We start from the raw sequence: 20,911 nt of genomic DNA on the forward strand, positions 1-20,911 counted from the left end.
TCATGGGGACTCCTGTAGCTAAGATCTCAGAGGTGCACAGTGGGAATGTGGTGCCCGGGGGTTCCTTCACTCACCCTTTACTTGGATCTAGTCTGGGTTTAGGAGTTATTCCCAGCACTGGCAACACTAAGCAGGCAGCCCCACTTTTTCTTTCTTCAATCACCATGTTTTCTGTCACCTCTCTGTTAAATTCCGGTGTTTTCTCTCAAAAGATTTGTTTGAAGTGTGGAGATTTACTTGATATTTTGGATCCTCTCAGTGAAAGAGGTGCATCCCAGCTGCGTCTAGTCAGCCATCTTAAATCCTTCTCCAAGAACACATTTTTAAATGTCAAAGTGACCTCACCGTGAACTGAGAAGTTAGGACATTTTTTTAACAAATAAAATAAGCATCTTAATTGGTGAAATAAAGGCCTTTATTGTTAAGACTGAAACCTTACCTTGAAAGTTCTTTGCCTCAGACCTGATTCCCAACTCCCCATGTCCCCATGGTGATGGAAGCTTGTTGTTTCTTTTTGGAAACTAAGATGATAACTTGGAATTAAAATACCACTACTCATTCACCTAACCCAGAGTTTTGCCACTGTTGGAAATTCTTGTTTTCACAACCCAATTGCAACACTAGATCTTCATAATAATGACTAGATCCTAATGAATAAAGATGTTGACTTAGATTGAACCAATTTGCTATGATACACTGATCACTTTTATTTGGACTTCTGGCTGTCTTTCCTGACGTTAGCCCTACAGCCCAGTTTCCAAAATTCTTGTCCCACCATCTTCAATCTTTCATGTATTTCCATTTGATCTGATGTGGAGGTTTCAGCAAGCCTTGTTGTGATCCTTCATGGCTATAGCATTTGAAAATGATTTAAAAGGTAAAAAACAAACCAAACAAAAAAATGCATTACTCTTTTTTTTTTTTTTTAGCAAGAGAGTAATAATTGAAGTTATAATATATTTTGAGTATTCTTCAAAGTATATATTTCAAAACTCTTATGTGTAATTAGTCTTATCTGGTGTTTAGGTTTGACAGAAGTATTGCTTGATCTAGCAAATAATTTGCAATGGATGGAATATTGCAACATCAATGGTCTTAAGATGTATTTTCCAAGGTAGCAAAATAAAATAAAAAATACCTCATTATGAGAACAAATTTGGGATGAAGTCATAAAGAGTTTTAGCTTGCTTTAGATGCCAATGCAAACAAGAACCGTAAAATTGCCTTCTCTGACCTATTATGTCTTGTACGCAATTTTACATTCATTTGCAAATGTTACTGCATAGTAAAACAATTACATTTGGGGAAAAACATATGGAGGTTGAGGTCCTGATACTACATTCCTCTCCTTTAAGCCCTGCTTTTTCCCTCCCTAACTTGCATACACAGAAACCATGAATAGGTTCCAGCTGGCTATCTGTAAAATTGTTCAGAAAAAGAAAACCCCAACTTGAAAACCTTTCTGATGATCTCTTTGAAAAACTATGGAATTATAAGTTTCTTGCAGGAGGCTCAAAATAATAATAATAATAAAATAAAAAAAAGAAAAAAAGGCTCACTTGAGTTTCATGCTGATGAAAAGAAGTTTAGAAATCTCTTGGACCTGCATCTAACAAGAATACCACAATTATCAATAGCAAGACCTGTGGAGCTAAATTTTACTCCACTGTCTGCAAAGAATGAGTTTGCTGCAATGTAGTAAACTTATCTTTGACAAGTTTAAGACACTATAATGAAGTGGTTGCATGGGACAGACAGATAAAGTAATTCATCAGATAAATCAGTTCTTTATCCTATTCATGCTTGTATTTAAAAGCTAAGTCCATGAGAGGAATGGGGTAGAGAGATAGTCCTTTGTTATAGTGTTTTCCACAGCTTTCTCTTTTATATGATCCAAGTTTTGTATACATTGTACAAAGTATGGTAAGACCCAGGAAAAAGTTTTGTAAACTATGAAGTGCTTTGCAAATATATGTTAGGAGTGAAAAACAATAAGGCAGATTCCTTGATACTAATATTCAACTCTGCTATGGAATGAGTTGTGGCACCCTCACCCCCGTTCATACATTTTACGCTGAAGCCCTAACCCCTAATGAGATTGTGTTTGAAGAAGAGGCCTGTTGGGAGATGGTAAAAATTAAATGAGGTCCTAAGGGTAGGGCATAATCTGATAGAGCTGGTGCCCTTATAAGAAGAGAAGAGATACCAGAGCTTTCTCTTTCTATGCATACTTAGGAAAGGCCATGTGACCACACAGTAAGAAGTTAGCTGTCTGCAAGCCAGAAAGAGAGCCCTGACCAGTAATCAAATTGGCTGAAGCCTTGATCTTGGACTTCTTGTCTCCAGAAATGTGAGAAAATAAAAATTTCTGTTAAGTCACTTGATCTATGGTATTTTGTTATGGCAGCCTGAACTAATTATTATAAGTTCTTTTAATAAATATTTGCTCAGAAGCTACAGTGTTCTAGGAACTGTTTAGGACAGTGGTCAGCAAACTAGAGCTCATGGGCCAAATTTGGCCAGCTTCCTGTTTCTTGTAAATAACATTTTCATTTTATTTACTCATTTATTTATTTTTTAGAGATGAGGTCTTGCTATGTTGTCCAGAGTGAAGTGCAGTGGCTATTCACAGGCAGGATCAGAGCAGACTGCATCCTCCAACTCCTGGCCTTAAGTGATCCTTCTGTCTCAACTTTCTAAGCAGTTGGAACTACAGGAACATACCACCGTGCTAGGCTTATAAATAAAATGTTATTGGAACACTGCTACACCTAATTTTTTACATATTGTCCATGACTGCTTTCATGATACAATGGCACAGTTGAGTACAACAGAGATTGTATGGCCCGTAAAGCCCAAAATATTTGCTATCTAGCTCTTTATAGAAAAAGAAATATTGTCTGGCCTTGGTCTGGAATTTTGAAATATGACCATCATAACTATACTCCACAACACTTCAGATTCTACAGTTATCTTTTCCTCCTTGCAATTACTTGGGGGAAATTAGAGAAGTGATTTTTCTCCTTTGGATTTAAAGAACTGATTGGTTGTTGTACCATCAGCTAATCTCAGCTAGACATGCTATTTCCTTTCATTGCCTCACAGGGACAGATTGATGATCAATTTGGCAAGATTAGGAAAGGCTTCCCAGAATTACAAAAACCTGAATGTTTTGTCTTTGAGTTTGAAAAATACAGGCCCATATGGTCCATTAATTTCTAATTTCTAAAGCAGGGCACCTAAAGAGAGTCCGTGATGTACATGTTTAACAACAGACTTCCTAGAAAAAAAAAAAAAGACCTTGATATGTAGCATTTGCCTATTTCCATAGCATAAATACTCCCATACCATGAATGATTTCAAGTTACCCGCATGTCACTGAACACAGATTTGGGGATTTGGGAAAAGATGTGTAGTGGCTAACCATTTCACCATATTGATAAAATAGGGGCATAGACAATTGCAAACTGCAAAATAATAACAAAGTGACAAACTTTGAATTTTATTATTTTTTTAAAAAATATAGTCCATTTAATGGTAAATATTTAATTTTTTAATATTAGTTGTATTTGATAACAGGCATGCAAAATTCTTGAAAATTTAACAATCTGCTTTCATGAGCTGGTGCAAGCAGGCCCAGCGTACCACTGGACTTGAAGTTTAAAATCTTTTTGCAATTTTTCCTTATTCCAAGTATTTTGTATTCAAAGATAAATAACTGTAGAAAAATGGATTGATAAAAATATAAGGTCAGAGACAATAAAGAGTAATTCCTATTTTTTATTCTTTTAAAAATTAACATGAGGTAATTAACTGTGGGTTGCACTTGAAAGTGAATTCATCTTTCTTAGAGTCATAAGATCTCTGAGTTGGGGAACAGACTTAGAAAATATTTTCTTCATTCATCTCCTTGATCAATAAGGAAATTGAGACCCCAATTGGGTCAGAGATTTGCCCCAGATCACTTCATAAGGGAGTGTGGAGCCAAGACAGAACAAGTTCAATTATCTTCTTACTGCATCAGGCTGTCTTTGAGGATTTTGTTGATCCTTAGAAGGGTGTCTAATTCTCATACTAGGGTAAAAAAACTTCCTTCAATGTAAAAGAGTGCTACAGATTTAAAGTAGCACCAAAAAGAGGAAGGTTGAGTTTGTAAACTCCCAGAATCTAGAAAAATCAACTTAAATTTTACATTGCTGGAATTTAAGCTTTAATGTTATGTTTTTCATTTCCTCTAGTTCATGTATATTAAACAGGTAATACTGTTGTAGAATGAGTTTTAGTGGTGATAGCTAAGAGGGTGTGAATACCTGTTTGTTGAAATTATTAAAAAGAAAGGAATCATGCAATGCAAGGATTAAAAATTTTGAGTGGATTAATTCATTTGTCTGTCAATGACAGTTACACTGAAGCAGAATTCGTTTACTGATGCCCTCATTAAGTATTCATTGAGCATGTCTTTTGTATTGGACAGTGTTCTAGATACTAGGGATACAGAGGTGAATGCAGCACTGTTTCTACCTTCATGGCATTTACATCCTATTGGGGAAAGCAAAGTAGAGCAGCAAAAAAAAAAACAGTGACAGACTGGGAGAGCTATTGTATGTAGGGTGTTCAGGGAAGTCCTCTATGAAAAAAGGTGACATTAAAACAGAAACCTGAAAGAGATAAGAAGAGTCATGTGAATAACTGGAAAGAACAAATGCAAAGCCCCTGAGGCTGGAGAATGACTGGTGTGTTCAAGAAAATTGGAGGCCAGTGCTGATGGATGCTTAGCGGGAAACAGGGAAATATGGTCACTGGAGTCAGATCATGTAATGCCTGTGGACCATGGTCAGCAGTTATATTTTACTCTGTGAAGGGATGCCATTGGACTATTATGCAAATTTCAAAAAAATATCATTCTAGCTGCATTGCAGAGAGTAGACTGTAGAGTTAGGGAGAGAGAAGATTCAAGCAGTGAAACTAGATAGTAGACTATAACATGTACTTTCATATGCACTTTGGAAAGAAAATGTATTTGATCCTTATTATATACATATGTTATGTATGATATATAAATAATATTCCAATGTATCAAGATCAGAAAGCAGAACCACAGTAATTATTTTAGCAGAGTGATTGAAATATATGCAATTGTTCAACAGGCGTTAGGAGAACATACTAAGGCAGAAAGAAGGCACTAAGGAAACATAGAAGTCATAACCACAAAAAGTGGCCACCATGCTTCTTGATGGGGGAACCAAGGGAAGAAGTGAGTGTTATCAGATGCTAGAATCTTAGAACCCAGGAACCCAGAACCGGAAACCAAACATGGAGAAGACAGAGGTGTCCAGCTGCTGCTGCTACTGCAGGAGAACAAAGGAATGGCCTTGTGGAACTGGGACTCAGACTGCTAATGGCAAGGTGCTGCCAGCTGATGCTGATACATTTAGGGTGGTGTGATAAGGCAGATTCTGGGAGAATCACAATGGCTAGAGCCAACTCTTTCTGGAACCAAGTTCTACTACCAGGACTGAAGGACAGTTCCTGGACTTATAACATCAGAAAGAGCAAGCAAAGAGAAAGGAGCACATCAGTTCTTTCCCTCTCTGGTCTTCCAGTCTTGATCTAGTGTCTCTACTAGTAGAAGTTAATATAGAGGCAGCTGGCAAAGGAGAGATGCAGTTTGCTGAGTCCCAGCCCCAGCATTACAAACCAGAGTGTGTAAGTGCAGAGCTTAACAACTGGCTGTAGTTCACCCATTGACTACTTACCATCCATACACATCTGCATATTTGAACTTCCATAAACAACAATAATCATCCTAAGTCCTAGCTGGATTCATTTTCTCTCTCTCTCTCTCTCACACACACATTCCCCCTCTCTCTCTCTCTCTCTTGCTCTGTCTCCAAATAGAAGGCTCAATGTCCCAAAGGTTATAACATCCATCTTGGGGAAGTCACACTATCCATCCCTACATGATGTTAATTACTCCTTAAGTTTAGTCCTTGTTCCATTTCAAGAATCCGTAATAAAAAACTAACTCGAAAGTTAACCGGCCACAACAATTCTTATATAAAAGAATAAAAGGAAAGGGGAAGAAAGGAAATATAATAGTACAATTCTAATTTCTGTAAGTGGTCACAAGGCCATAGTTGGTATTTGTGATGTCCTTCTTCCACTACCCTTATATCCTTCTTTACCTTTGACATACTGTTCAATATTCTTTACCTTGTGGAGTGATCCCAATCTTCATTTCTGGAGTGTCTGAATTTTCAGTGGCCCAGCCTTTGCTGTTGTTGCTACTGTAGTTTTTCACTAACTTTTACTATTGGACATGGAACTTCTAACAGGTGTTCCAGAGAATCCTCTGGGTTCTGAAAATTGTCTTTCCCCTTCCCATTTTATAGCAACAATCTGCTATTCTCTTGATGATCGCAATCTATCATCCTAGCCAGTAAAGCAATCCACATCTTTGCCTGTTGGTTGAGTGGCAGGAGGAGCCCAAAATGACTGATAGAAATCTCAACTTTCAAGTGAGTTTTTTAGTGTAATAGTAGGAGTCACTCTCACAACTTCCCCTTGAATCTCAGACCCGTGTATTCTAACTATGGGCATGGGGGGAAAATGACTCAAATATATACTGCATTCTGTAAAACAGAACCCAATTGTTTCTGGGCTTTGTCTGGCAATTGGTGCTATAACTCAGACTTCAGTTGGCTAGTCTGCCATTCTGTCAGGCAAGATGCTTCCAGTTAATGAGGTAACTATTAAGACCTGTGAATTCCTGAGTATAAACCCATTTTCATGCTTCCTTTGGTGTTAAATGAGTTCACAGTAAATAGCAATGGTGTGTAGAGTACCATGATGATCAATAAGCATTCCATATATCTAATGACATTAGTACTGGCAGAAGTATTATAGACTATGGAGGCAAAGCCACATATAGAATCTGTGTCTACTTGTGAGGACAAACCATACTCTTCCTGACAGAAAGGGTCTAATGTATAAACCTCACATCCAGTAGTTGACTGGTTTCCTTAGGGAATAGTGCCATCTTGGGGTCTCAACACTATTTTTGTTCTTGGCAAGGTAGATACTGAAAGTCGGTAGCCTTCTGAGCAAGCACTTGAATGGTTGAGTAGAGATGCTGAATGACATCTATAGAACATATTATCTGTGTACCTAATTATTGAGAGCTTCCTCTGCATTTAATGTTCTTTGGTAAGCATTCGCATGTGACACAGATCTTCTCTACAAAGTAGAGTTAGCTACTGATGACAAGTCACTTTATATATATTTTTTAAATTTTTAATTGTTGTGGGTCTACAATAGGTATATATATTTTTGGAGTACATGAGGATACAGGCATGTAATGCATAATAATCACATCAAGGTAAATGGGGTAACCATCCAGTCAAGCATTTATCCTTTGTGCTACAAACAATCCAATTATAACTTTTAGTTATTTTAAAATATACAATCAAGTTATTATTGACTGTAGTCACCCTGTTCTGCTATACTAGAGCTTGCTCTTTTTTTTTCTAACTATTTTTTGTACCTATTAACCATCTCCACTTTTTCCTCAGCTCCTCAGTTACCCTTTCCAGCCTCTGGTAATCATCCTTCTAGTCTTTATCTCCTTGAGTTTGACTGTTAATTTTAACTCCTACAAATAAGTGAGGACACATCAAGTTTGTCTTTCTGTGACTGGCTTATTTCACTGAACATAATGACCTCCAGTTTCATCCATGTTGTTGCAAATGATGGGATCTCATTCTTTTTTAACAGCTGAATAGCACTCCATTGTGTATATGTATCACATTTTCTTTATCCATTCATCTGTTGATAGATGCTTAGGTTGCTTCCAAATCACGGCTATGATGAACAGTGCTGTAACAAACTTGGGAGTGCAAATGTCTTTTCAATATCCTGATTTCTTTTCTTTTGGGTATATACCCAGGAGTGGGCTTGCTGGATCATATAGTAGCTCTATTTTTCATTTTTTGGGAAACTTCCAAACTGTTCTCTTTCTTTTGGGTATATACCCAGGAGTGGGGTTGTTGGATCATATAATAACTCTATTTTTCATTTTTTGGGGAACTTCCAAACTGTCCTCCACAGTGGTTGTACTAATTTTTATTCCCACCAACAGTGTAGAAGGGTTCCTTTTTGCTACATCCTCTCCAGCATTTGTTGTTGCCTGTCTTTTGGACAAAGACCATTTTAACTGGGGTTAGATGATATTTCAATGTAGGTTTTATTTGCATTTCTCTGGTGATCAATGATGTTGAGCACTTTTTCTTATGCCTGTTTGACATTTGCATGTCTTCTTTTGAGAAATGTGTATTTAGATCTTTTGTTCATTTTTAAATTAAATTATTAGATTTTTTTCCCTATAGAGTTGTTGAACTCCCTTTATATTCTGGTTATTCATCCTTTATCAGAAAGGTAGTTTCCAAATATTTTCTCCCATTTTATGAGTTGTCTCTTCACTTTTTCTATTGTTTCTGTTGCTGTGAAGAAGCTTTTAACTTGATGTGATCCCATTTGTCCATTTCTTCTTTGGTTGCCTATGCTTGTAAGGTTTTACTCAAGACATCTTTGATCAGACTGATGTCCTAGAGAGTTTCGCTGATGTAGTAGTTTCATAGTTTGAATTCTTAGATTTAAGTCTTTAATCTGTTTTGATTTGATTTTAGTAAATGGCAAGAGAAAGGGGTTTAGATTCATTCTTCTTCCTATGGATATCCAATTTTCCCCGCATCATTTGTTGGAGAGATTGTCTTTTCCCCAATATATACTCTTGGCACCTTTGTCAAAAATGAGTTCACTGTAGATGTATGGATTTGTTTCTGAGTTCTCTGTTTTACCCCATTTGTCTGTGTATCTGTTTTTATGATAGTACCATTCTTTTTTGATTGCTACAGCTCTTTAATATAATTTGAAGTCAGGTAATGTGATTACTTCAGTTTTCTTCTTTTTGTTCAGCATGGCTTTGGCTATTCTGGGTCTTTTGTGATTCCATATACATTTTAGGATTGATTTTTCTATTTCTGTGAAGAATGTCATTTTAATTTTGATAGGGATTGTATTGAATCCATAGATCGCTTCAGGTAGTATTGATATTTTAACAATATGAATTCCTCCAATCCATGAACGTGGAATATCTTTGCCTTTTTTTGTCCTCTTCAATTTATTTCATCAATACTTTGTAGGTTTATATGTTGTATATGTTTTCATTGTAGACATTTTTCATTTCTTTAGTTAATTCCTAGGTATTTAAAATTATGTGTTGTTAGTATAAATGAGATTACTTTTTTGATTTCTTTTTCAGATTGTTCATTGTTGGCAAATAGAAATCATATAGAAATGCTACCACTTTTTGTATGTTGATTTTGTATCCTGCAACTTTACTGAATTTGTTTTTCAGATTTAATAGTATTTTGGTGGAGTCATTAGGTTTTTCCAAATATAAGATTGTATCATCTGAAAACAAAAATAATTTCACTTTTTCCTTTCCAGTTTGGATGCCCTTTATTTATTTCACTTGTCTGATTGCTCTAGCTAAGACTTCCAGTAATATGCTGAATAACAGTGGTGAAGGTGGGCAACCTTTTCTTATTCAAGAGCGTAAGGGAAAGGCTTTCAATTTTTCCTCATTCAGTATGACACAACTGTGGGGCTGTTATTATGTTGAGATACATTTCTTCTCTGCTGAGGTTTTTTTAGGGTTTTTATCATGAAGAGTTGTTGAAATTTATCAAATGCTTTTTCAACATCAATAGAAATGATTATGTAGTTTTTATCCTTCATTCTGTTGACATGATACATTATATTGATGATTTGCATATGTTGAACCATCCTTACATCCAAAGGATAAACTCCGTTTGGTCATGATGAATGATCTTTTTAATGTATTGCTGCATTTGGTTTGCTGGTATTTTTTTTTGTATTTTTGCACCCATATTAGGGATATTGGCCTGTAGTTTTCTTTTCTTGGTGTGTCTTTCCCTGGTTTTTGTATCAGGGTGATACTGGCCTTATAGAAATGAGTTCAGAAGTATTCTTTTCTTTTTGGGGGGATAGCTTGAGTAGGATTGATATTAGGTCTTCTTTAAATGTTTGGTAGAATTCAGCAGTGAAACCATCAGGTCCTGGGATTTTCTTTGCTGGAAGACTTTTTACAACAGCTGTGATCCCATTTCTTGTTATTGGTCTGTTCAGGTTTTGGATTTCTTCATGGTTAAATCTTGTTAGCTTTTATGCATGTAGCAATTTATCTATTTCCTCTAGATTTTCTAATTTATTGGTATATAATTGCTGATAGTAGTGTATTAGTCCATTTTCATGCTGCAGATAAAGATGTACCTGAGACTGGACAATTTACAAAAGAAAAAGGTTTATTAGCTTACAGTTCCTGTGACTGGGGAGACCTCACAATTATGGCAGAAGGTGAAAGGCACATCTCACATAGTGGCAGACAAGAGAAGAATGCTTGTGGAGGGATATCCCCCTTTTAAAAACCATCAGCTCTTGTGAGACTTATTCACTATCATGAGAACAGCATGGGAAAGACCTGCTCCCTTGATTCAGTTACCTCCCACTGGGTCCCTCCAACAAAAAATTGAAATTCAATATGAGATTTGGGTGGGGACACAGCTAAACCATATTATTCTACCCCTGCCCCCTCCTAAATCTAATGTCCTCACATTTCAAAACCAATCATGCCTTCCCAACAGTCCCCCAAAGTCTTAACTCATTTCAGCATTAACTCAAAAGTCCACAGTCCAAAGTGTCACCTGAGACAAGGCAAGTCCCTTCTGCCTATGAGTCTGTAAAATCAAAAGCCAGTTAGTTAATTCCTAGATACAATGGGGGTATAGGAATTGAGTAAATACAGCTGTGTCAAATGGGAGAAATTGGCCAAAATAGATGGACTACAGGCCCCTTGCAAGTCCAAAATCCAGTGGGGCAGTCAAATCTTAAAGCTCCAAAATGATCTTTGACTCCATGTCTCACATCCAGGTCACACTGATGGAAGAGGTATGTTTTCATGGTCTTGAGAAGCTCCTCCCCTGTGGCTTTGCATGGTACATCCTCCCTCCTGGCTGCTTTCACAGGTTGGTGTTGAGTGTCTGTGGCCTTTTCAGGCACATAGTACAAGCTGTCGGTGGATCTACCATTCTGGGATCTACAGGATAGTTGGCCCTCTTCTCACAGCTCCACTAGGCAGTGCTCCAGTGGTGACTCTGTGTGGGGCTCCAACCCCACATTTCCCTTCTGCACTGCCTTAGCAGAGGTTCTCCCTGAGAACTTTACCCCTGCAGCACACTTCTGCTTGGCATCCAGGTGTTTCCATACATCCTCTGAAATCTAGGCAGAGATTCCCAAACCTCAATTCTTGACTTCTTTGTGCCCACAGGCTCAACACCATGTGGAAGCCACCAAGGCTTTGGGCTTGCACTTTTTGAAGCGCTGAGCCATGGCCTCTTTTAGTCATGGCTGGAGTAGCTGAGATGTAGGGCATCAAGTCCATAGACTGCAGACAGCACAGGGACCCTGGGTCTGGCCCATGAAGCCATTTTTTCCTCCTAGGCCTCTGGGCCTGTGATGGGAAGGGCTGCCATAAAGACCTCTGACGTGCCCTGGAGACATTTTCACCATTGTCTGGGAGATTAACATTTGGCTCCTGGTTACTTATGCAAATTTCTGCAGCAGGCTTGAATTTCTCCTCAGAAAATGGAGTTTTTTTCTTTTCTATCATACTGTCAGGCTGCAAATTTTCCACATTTTTATGCTCTCCTTCCCTTATAACACTGAATGCCTTTAACAGCACTCAAGTCACCTCTTGAATGCTTTGCTGCTTAGAAATTTCTTCTGCCAGATACCCTAAATTATCTCTCTCAAGTTCAAAGTTCCACAAATCTCCAGGGCAGGGCTAAAATGCCACCAGTTTCTTTGCTAAAACATAACAAGAGTCACCTTTACTCCAGTTCCCAACATCTGAGACCACCTCAGCCGGGACCTTATTGTTCATATCACTATCAGCATTTTTGTCAAAGCCATTCAACAAGTCTCTAGGAAGTTCCAAATGTTCTCATATTTTAGTTTCTTCTCCTTAGCCCTCCAAACTGTTTCAACCTCTGCCTGTTACCCAGTTCCAAAGTTGCTTCCACATTTTTGGGTATCTTTTCAGCAGTACCCACTCTATTGGTACCAATTTACTGTATTAGTCCATTTTCATGTTGCTAATAAAGTCATACCTGAGACTGGACAATTTACAAAAGAAAGAGGTTTATTGGACTTACAGGTCCATGTGACTGGGAAGGCCTCATACTCATGGTGAAAGGCATGTCTCTCACGGCGACAGACAAGAGAAGAGAGCTTGTGAAGGGAAACTCCCCTTATTAAAACCATCATATCTTATGAGACTTATCCACTATCATGAGAACAGCATGGGAAAGACCCACCCTCATGATTCAGTTACCTCCCACTGGGTCCCTCCCACAACATGTGGAAATTAAAGATGAGATTTTGGTGGGAACATAGCCAAACCATATCAAGTAGCCACTAATGATCCTTTGAATTTCTGCAGTTTCTGTTATAATGTCTTCTTTTTCATCTCTCATTTTAGTGATTTGGGTCTCAGCTCTTTTATTCTTAGTTGCTCTGGCTAAAGAGTTATTGATTTCCTTTATCTTTTAAAAACACCAACTTTCCATTTAATTGATTTTTTTTTTGGTATTGTTTTCTTCATTTCAATTTCATTGATGTCTGTTCTGATTTTTGTTTGTTTTCTTCTAATTTTGGGTTTTATTTGTGCTTGCTTTTAATTTTTTAAGATTCCATGTTAGGTTATTTATTTGAAGTTCTTTTTCTTTTCGGGTGTGGGCACTTATAGCTAGAAATTTCCCTCTCAGTACTGTTTTCACTGTATCTCCTAGTTTTTGGTGTATTGTGTTTCCATTATTTGTTTCAAGAAAATTTTCAACTTCCTTCTTAATTTCTTTATTGACCCATTGGTCATTCAGGAGCATATTGTTTAATTTCCATGTGCTTGTATAGTTCCCAAAATTCTTCTTATTATTGAGTTCTAGTTTTATTCCATTTTGATCAGAGAGGAAGCTTGATATTATTCCAATTTTTTGAATGTTTTAAGACTTGTTTTGTGACCTAACATATGGTCTATCCTTCAGAATGATTCATGCACTGAGGAAAATAATGTGTATTCTGGAGCCATTGGATGAAATATTCTGTAAATATCTATTAGGTCCATCACCACAAGTTACTTTAGGTCTGTACTTCCGAATTTCTCAGCATAGACAAAGTAGAAAACAAGGTAAACTGTATGAAGTGCTACCCACTGGGAGGACTCCTTCACCACTTTTTTTTTTTCAGTGGCATTTCATAGTTGGTTCTGCTTAGTGGGTGTGTAATTGCAGCAGTCTCCTTCTAGGTTGTAAAAACATTATGCTGAACCATCTATAAACTAAGACATTTTTGTCCTTGCTCAAATTATCAAAGGTAATTATCCATGAAGTCCTGAGTGTGGACTAGGGGAAAGGGGACAATAAAGCAGGAGTAGGTGATACAGGAGTGTGACCACCTGCTCCTGTAACTTATTTCTGCCATCCAGGTCTCTACAAGCCTAGTCACATATATACTATTTTCACTTGATGGTGATTTGCTTCCATCAGCCAACATTGTAGTTTGTGAGTATCATATAACACCATCTCAAAATGGATATCTCAGGTCATATGGTTCCTTAATTGTTGTGGGAAGTCAGGGACCCCGAACGGAGGGACCTGCTGAAGCCATGACAGAAGAACATAAATTGTGAAGATTTCATGGACATTTATCACTTCCCCAATCAATACTCTTACAATTTCCTATGACTGTCTTTAATCTCAATTCCGTCATCTTCATAAGCAGAGGATGTATGTTGCCTTAGGACCCTGTGATGATTGCATTAACTGCACAAATTGTTCGTAAAGCATGTGTGTTTGAACAATATGAAATCTGGGCACCTTAAGAACAGGATAACAGCGATTTTCAGGGAACAAGGGAGATAACCTTAAAGTCTGGCTGCCTGTGGGCCAGGCAGGACTCTTATTACCGAAAACAGGTAAGAGAAATATTGCTGAATTCTTTCCCCAGTAAGGAATATTAATAATTAACAGCCCTGGGAAAAGAATGCATTTGGGAGTTTTGGGTTTTGTTTTGGGGAGGGGGGCTTTAAAATGGCCGCTCTGGTCTGCCTTATGCAGTTGCAGACAAGGAAAGAAACACGCCCTAGCCTCCTGCAGCGACCCCAGGCTTGCTAGGATTAGGAAATTCCAGCCTGGTGAATTCTAGTCAGACCAGTGCTCTGCTCTTGAACCCTGTTAAGATGTTTATCAATGACGATGCATACACATAGGAACCGGGAACCTCATTAGTAATTCTAGTTTTGCCCTGACCTTGTGATCTCACCCTGACCTTGTGATCTCACCCTGATCTTCTGCCTTGTGATCTTTTGTTGCCCTTGAAGCATGTGATCTCTGTGACCCACACCCTATTCGTACACTCCCTCCCCTTTGAAAATTGCTAATAAAAACTTGCTGGTTTTACAGCTCAGGGGGCATCACGGAACCTGCTGATATGTGATGTCTCCCCCAGACACCCAGCTTTAAAAGTTCTCTCTCTTATACTCTTTCCCTTTATTTCTCAGACTGGTCGACACTTAGGGAAATAGAAAAGAACCTACATCGAATTATCGGGGGCAGGTTCCCACAATACTTAATGTCTCATACTTAGAGGGTACAGTCTCCATTAGGACCCACTGATAAGCTAGAAGCTATTTTTCAAAAGGAAAATAGTTATCTACAAGTTATCTACAGAAGAAGGCACATTTATTTTTCTAAAATTTGGTGGTTCTGCTCTTCTTTAGGATCTTGCCAAAGTCTTTATCCAGCACCTGTATTTGCCACAGATACTTTGAATGTCATTCAATCATTGAAAAAATCCAAGAAGACCTACCAAGCATTGTACTTCTTTTTTAATGATAGGTGAGTTCAAGGCTTAACAACTTATCTTGCACTTTGGAAGGAAGGTACCACTACCATGCTCCAGATCACTGGCCCCTCTGAAATGGCTTCAAGATAATAGGCCTCTAAATTTTCACTCACAAATGGAAAATTTGCTTTGCTGTTCAAATTATTTAAGCCATGTAGCTTCTCTTTAAAGTTGTGATATTTCAAGGCTCACTAAAGTCCTTGGGCACTCAGTAAATAGACTTTAAGGATTTAACTTTTCTTTTATCTCTCTCTCTCTTTTTTTGGATGAAATGATTAAGTGGCCACAGGTGGGAGTTGCACCATCAGGGAAATACCCAGGCCTGATGGCAATTACACAGCTTGCCTATACACCCTGTCCCTCTCCCATCCTTTGCTCATTGAAGATGTCACTCATTGATCATGGCCCTTTTTCTGAGCCTGAATATTGTCTCAGTATTCTTAATACAGGCCTTAAGCCAACCAATTGATAAGAGTTGAAATCTGTTTGCTATTACATGAAACTTCTGCATGAGAATCACTGATGTGTTTGTTAAAAATGTAAATTTCCTGGGCTCACAACAGGGCCTATTGAATAAGAATGGTTGGGCTCAGGAGTTTACTTAACAGGTATTTAAAAAGACAGCTCTAATTTTCCTGTCAGCTTTGTTAATCTTTATAGATAGGTTTCTTTGTGACCCATGGCCCTGACCTACCTTTTCTTATGGTATTTAACTTTAGATAACTTTCTATTATAACTTCTTTCTCTTCCCCTTAGAGATGTAAATATTCCCAGCCTCTTGCCAGTTTTAAAACTCAAGAATATCTTTCTCAAAGAAAACATAAAAATGGCCCAGAGGTTTATGAAAATATGCTCAACATCACTAATCAGCAGGGGAACGCAAATAAAAATTACTATGAAATGCCACCTCATACCCATTAGGATTGCCATTATCAAAAATACAAGAAATAACAAGTGTTGTTCCATTTGCCACAACGTGGATGAAGCTGAAGAACATTATGCTAAGTAAAATAAGCCAGACACAAGAAGAAAAATATCACATGTCTTGTAGAATCTTAAAAAATCAAATAGGAGAAAATGGGAGATGTAGGTCAAAGGATACAACATAGCAGATACGTAGGATGAACAAGTCTAGAGGTCTAATGTGCAGCATGAGGACTAAAGGTAATAACAGTGTTTTATATTTGGGATTTTTGCTAAATGAGTAGATTGTACATGTTCTTGCCACATTCAAAAAAATTGGTAACTGTGAAATGTTGGATATGTTAATTGGCTTCACTATAGTAACCATTTTACTATCTATGTATCTCATAACATCATATTATATACTTTAAATATACACAATACAATTCATTAAAAAGAAAAAAAAAAGACCTGAGTGTCATTACTTTGAAATGTAATCATCAAGGGAGTGCCTCTATCACTTACCCTCTGTGGAGGGTAAGAGTGTAACTTCAATAAGTACCAACTAGAAAACACAGATGGTCTAATCACATTGACCAGCCTCCCTTTAACATCCTCCTGTACTTTTCTACTGACCTTGCTAGCACTTAAAAACTCCCCTGCCTTTTGTTTCATCACATTGCATTAAATCTCTCTCCCCTCTTGGAATAGTCTTGAATAAAGTCTTCCTTTCCTGTTTAAACTGTTTGATGCAATTTTACTTTGATAGTTTCACAGGTGACTTTCATTAACATTCAAATATAAGACACATCTCTCTAGATACTGAAGGGTAACCTCTAGGGAAATCAGCAGTCATTAACAAACAAACTTCACAAGTACACATTGTTGTTTCTCAGTCATTATCAGTAGGATTTAGTCTTTGAAATGACTTTTTCAATAGGAGGGTTTTAACTAAGCAAAACCTCTTATTTAGTAAATCTGATAACAAACTGCATAAATTTGTCTGATGACTGAGAAGGGCAAGGAGTGCAGTCTGTAGTAATGACTCAGAATGATGCTAAGCAAACATATAAATAAGATCTTAGTGTAGGGGTAGAATTGGTTTAGAGAATACTAGAGTAAATTACCAGCATCCAAACTTTGTGTTTTTATCCCATAAAGGCTCTCAGTTCTTCTCATAAAGCAGTTATAAAACTCTGAGGCATCAATGGCAGATGGCAGAATAACACTGTTAAATGGATATTCTAAGCTATGTCAGGTTGCCTTTCATTTTGAACTGAAGTCAACAAGAAGGATGATCTTCCATAGACCATTCAGTATCTCTGGGCTTCAATTTCTTTACCTGTAAGATAAAGAAGGCTTATCTCACTTTGTAAATATTTTTATGTGTTTTGGCTTCTCTACTATTCCCTCTTTCTGGTCTCTTCCCCCTAGGAAAGTTAAAGTTTCAATGATTCTATGAGTATGCGAACAAGACTTTTTTTAGTGGGTTTTCAATATTTATGTAATCCAGGAAACCAAAAACTTGAGTTGGGTAAGAATTCTTGTGTGAGATGAACATTCCCACTGAATATTTTACCCACTTTTATTACTTATATACTGGTCATATTATTTTCAGGTGATTAGATCAGTGTACCATTTGGATTGCATTCAGGACTATTAAAATTATGATAGATACTGAACAACTTGGGACAGAAGAAAAATATGTGGTTATTTTTGTTTTATTATAAGTAGAAATGTCATGCCGCTGTTTGGTTTTTCTGTAACAGAAATTACTTGACATTCTATTTACTTCTTTTCTGGATTCATGAAGATTTTTGCAACAAATATCAATGTTCATGGTTATCAGTGTTTTATGGGCATAAGCATAAATAAAACCAAAATTTCTGGGACATTTTTCTTCCTTTCATCTATTTGTCCATTTATGACATAAATATCTACTGAATGCCTACTTTGTGGCATTGCAGAGGCTATGTGCTGATGATAAAAAAATTGAAAAGGTTCGGCAAAGAACTACAATATAGAGAGGTAAGTGTTAATGGAGCTAAGTACCAAATATTAAAGGAGCACAGGGCTGGTGTTATGACCTCATGTGGGGAGTGAGGTTTTCTCAGGGAAAGCTTCAGAGATGATTTGACCTGAGTCTTATACAAAGAGCAAGAATTTGGCACATTAAAAAAAGTTGGGAAAAGAAGAGAGCAGAGGACAAAAAAGTTTAGAGGAAGAAATTTTGGATAAATGATTTTCTAATCAAAGACACAGACGACTTTTGTGCCAATTTCCTTATTTGCATTTCCAATAGGAAGTCACTAACCTTGGTTTTACAGTGAAATTCAGTGTGATGCTGATGAAATGATAACTGGGCCGTTACTAAGATTCATGAACATTTTCCCATGGAAAATCCTCATAAAGTCTGCTGTTTCTCACAGATTCATGACCCTGTAAAGCAAGAGGCCTATAAAGAAAAACATTTGTGCTCATGAATCTAAAATCTCGTACCCTCTGCTGTGATTATAGCAGGTTGACTTGAACCTCTGTATAACAAGGGAGTGTAAATACTGTCAATGCAGCCCTTCCTTTTTTGGTTAGGGAGTTATGCCTATTTGGTATTTTCTTATTTACTCCAGGTGATATTAAGCACACAGTTAATCAATTTGAGAGGATTATGTCCCTTTAATTTGCAGAATAACAGAAAAATCAATTTGACCAACTAAAACTTGAAAAGCAATCTTTAAGTGTGGGTATTTTTTTTTCAGTTGTCTCTGGGCTTTTCAAGACTTAAATTATGACTTTGATGTTCCCCTTTAAGCATGATTTTATACCTTATTAGTCAATATTATCAATTCAATGTCCTTTGAAGAAAATCAAAATCAAAATATTTAAAAAGGTGATTGGGATATAATACATTGTTTATTAACAGTTATCAAAACTTTCCTAAGAATGTGTACCATATGCTTTCTGATGACATGGGTAAATTAAAATGATACTGTTCAGATCGCTGCACCATCTCTAGTAAGTTGAATATGTTTTGGTCTTAAATGAATCTTTGTTGAGATTAATAATAATTAAAGACACTTTGCCTCTATCATCATAAATTTAGGACATTGGGAAAATATGTATTTTTAAAAATTGTATTTTCTTTAATTTAAATAGCAATGAGAAAATGTTAGGAAGCTCAGTGGTATCTTCCAGGAGATTTACACTTCTCACTCAATTTCTTGATTTTAGATTTCTTTCCAATAGAAAAGCTTAAATTTTGGCACACTTTAAAGCCTAAAAAGATATTCAATGGTCACTGTAGGGAGAAACCCTATTTACAAAGATGTTTAGAGCCCCCAGGTTCTTAAGGGATTAAGGATCTTATTTCACCCCTTCTTATTGGAAAAAGAGGAATTAAGTGATGCATGTACAACCTAGATCCCAGAGTTCTGTGCCTAAGGAATACGTAAAATTTTATGAACTGACTTATGCACTTTCCAAGTTGGATTTGTTATATGTACAGGTATCGGTTTCTTAGTTTTCTCAGTGTTTTTAGGAGCTTTAATACAGGATATTCTTTTCATAATTTGATTGACTTGTATTGCTCAAAATTTTCTGAAAAAATGATTTAATGTTTTGCAAGTAAAAATGATGCATGTTCTTGTTGACTTTACTTAGTTACAACAGAAAGAAAAGAACTATCATATAACATCTAGTACATTAAGAATTAAATTCTAGTTTGGTTTCTTCCATCAGAGCAAGAAAAGTACAAACAAACCCTGATTTAATGATGGTTCAACTTACAATTTTTTGACTTTATGATGGTGCAAAAGCGATACACAATTAGTAGAAACCATATTTCAAGTATCCATACAGCCATGTGGATTTTTACTTTTAGTACAGTATTCAATACATAATAAGACATATTCAACATTTTATCTTAAAATAGGCTTTATGTTAGATGATTTTTCCCATCTGTAGGCTAATGTAAGTGCTCTGAGCAAGGGTAAGGTAGGTTAAGCTAAGTTACAATGATCGATAGGTTAGATGTGTTAAAAGCATTTTTAACTTAACAATGTTTTCAAGTCACAATGAGTTTATGTGGACATAATCCCATTGTAAGTCAAGGAACATCTGCAGACTACTGTGGACAGAAAACAAGGTATACTACATCTGAATAGTCCCTTTGTGTATTAGGAGAGTAAAAATCGTGGTATTTCTCACAGAATTTTTAGAAGAAAACACATTTTTCCTGATGAAATGAAAATGGGGCTCTTTTTAAGGTAAGGATTAACTAATTGAGACTACAAAGAAATATTGCACTCATCTGAAGGTGAGACATTTGTCAACTATTAAGTTAGAGAGTACAGTTCATAAGACTACTCTCTCTTCTGACACCAATTGCAAGTTTGAGGGTTCTCAAGACTGCCTTCAGGTTTGATAATTTGCTATGAAGACTCACAGAACTCACTAGAAGCTGTTATACTCAAGAGTTATGGTTTATTATAGTGAAGAATACAAATTAAAATCTGCCAAGGGAAGAAGTGCATAGGAGGAGTACAGAAAACTACCAAATGTGGAGTTTCCATTGTCCTCTGCCTGTGGAGTCGTGGCCAACATTACCTTACCAGCAAGAATGTATGACAACTGTGACAGCATGTACAAAGTATTGCCAACCAGAGAAGTTCATCTGAGCGTTGATGTCCAGAGTTTTACTGGGGCTCCATGGTTGACTGCTGAATGGCTGCCCCTTAGCCTTCATCTCCATAGGCATAGATGCCACATGTCTCGAAGCCCCCATCATAAATCACATTGTTAGACTGTTTGGTGGCCAAGGCCCCAAGTAAACAAAGACACTCTTCCTGGAGATCACCTCCCAGGTAATGAGGGCAAAAGTCAGAACTTTCTTTGGGTAAGATTAACTCTTTAATACGCAGAAACCAATGTGGATAACTGGAGGAAAGAGCTGGATATTTTGAAAGTGAAGTCT

At 37.0% G+C, this 20,911-nt stretch overlaps 1 long non-coding RNA gene across 1 annotated transcript; it reads right to left on the reverse strand.

Annotated features, from left to right (window-relative positions):
- Positions 1 to 687: 687 nt before the first annotated feature.
- On the reverse strand, positions 688 to 20,675 carry LOC105486108 (uncharacterized). The gene is made up of 4 exons (XR_011620528.1): positions 20,550 to 20,675; positions 18,257 to 18,397; positions 17,070 to 17,284; positions 688 to 850 (listed from the first exon to the last, which is right to left on the reverse strand). It is a non-coding gene; the product is annotated as an uncharacterized lncRNA (long non-coding RNA).
- Positions 20,676 to 20,911: the final 236 nt, after the last annotated feature.

Source organism: Macaca nemestrina, chromosome 3 (genome assembly GCF_043159975.1).
Source record: "Macaca nemestrina isolate mMacNem1 chromosome 3, mMacNem.hap1, whole genome shotgun sequence".
Lineage (NCBI taxonomy): Eukaryota > Metazoa > Chordata > Mammalia > Primates > Cercopithecidae > Macaca > Macaca nemestrina.